The following is a 944-nucleotide window of genomic DNA, read 5'->3' on the forward strand; positions in this document are numbered from 1 at the left end:
ATAAATGAGGAGGAATGAACTTTTTTTTGTTTCTGATACTTAAGGAATATCCAGTCTGAAGTGTTCAACAGGCATTTGGTGCATTTAGATTAGGGTTTAGTATAGATAATAGAATTAGATATAAAGATCTTGAAGTAATTTGCATATTTATAGAAGCTGATGAGTTCATAAAATGAGAGAGTACATAAGAGAATTTAGAGCAGTAAAACCTAAAGTTAGGTGTTATGATAATAATGTTAAGGCAGCAAAGGAAACTGGAGATAAATTAAATTCTACAGAGCAAGAATAAGAGAAAACAGTATCCAAAAAGCCTTTAGATATAATAGAATATCAAGTAGGAAAAAGTATTCAGAATTATTAAAATATATAGAGATCAAGGGAGTTATGGATTAAGGAAATCAACTTATCAATTTACCAATTTATCCAGTTAAAAGATCAATGGCTATAATCAATTTTCTTAAGTCCTGGAAATGATGCAAAGGCAAATTTAGAGAAAGAAAATTCTTCTTAACATTGAGGCAAAAACTAAAATAACATTTATTTTAATCACGCTATCAAATTTTAATTAGACTAATGAATTCTGTGGAGGTGGGGATATAAAATGAAAACAAGTTAAGTATACATATATGCACACACACACACACACACACACACACACACACACACACATATATATATATGATAAGTGAGAGAGATGGAGGCAGAGAGACAGAAATGGACAAAGACAGAGCAAGGAGAGATAAAGAAAAAAACAGAGAAAAACACAGACATATGCAGAGACAGAGAGGGGCCAAAAGAGAGACAGAGAGAAAAATAAAAAGATAAAGAGACAGAAAGAGGAAGAAAGATTACATAGAGGCAGATACTGCTTGTCTTGAAGTAAATTATGGTTTCTAAGAGGAGGAAGGAAGGAAGGAAGGAAGGAAGGAAGGAAGGAAGGAAGG

This window comes from Gracilinanus agilis, chromosome 1, assembly GCF_016433145.1.
Source record: "Gracilinanus agilis isolate LMUSP501 chromosome 1, AgileGrace, whole genome shotgun sequence".
In the NCBI taxonomy this organism is placed as follows: domain Eukaryota; kingdom Metazoa; phylum Chordata; class Mammalia; order Didelphimorphia; family Didelphidae; genus Gracilinanus; species Gracilinanus agilis.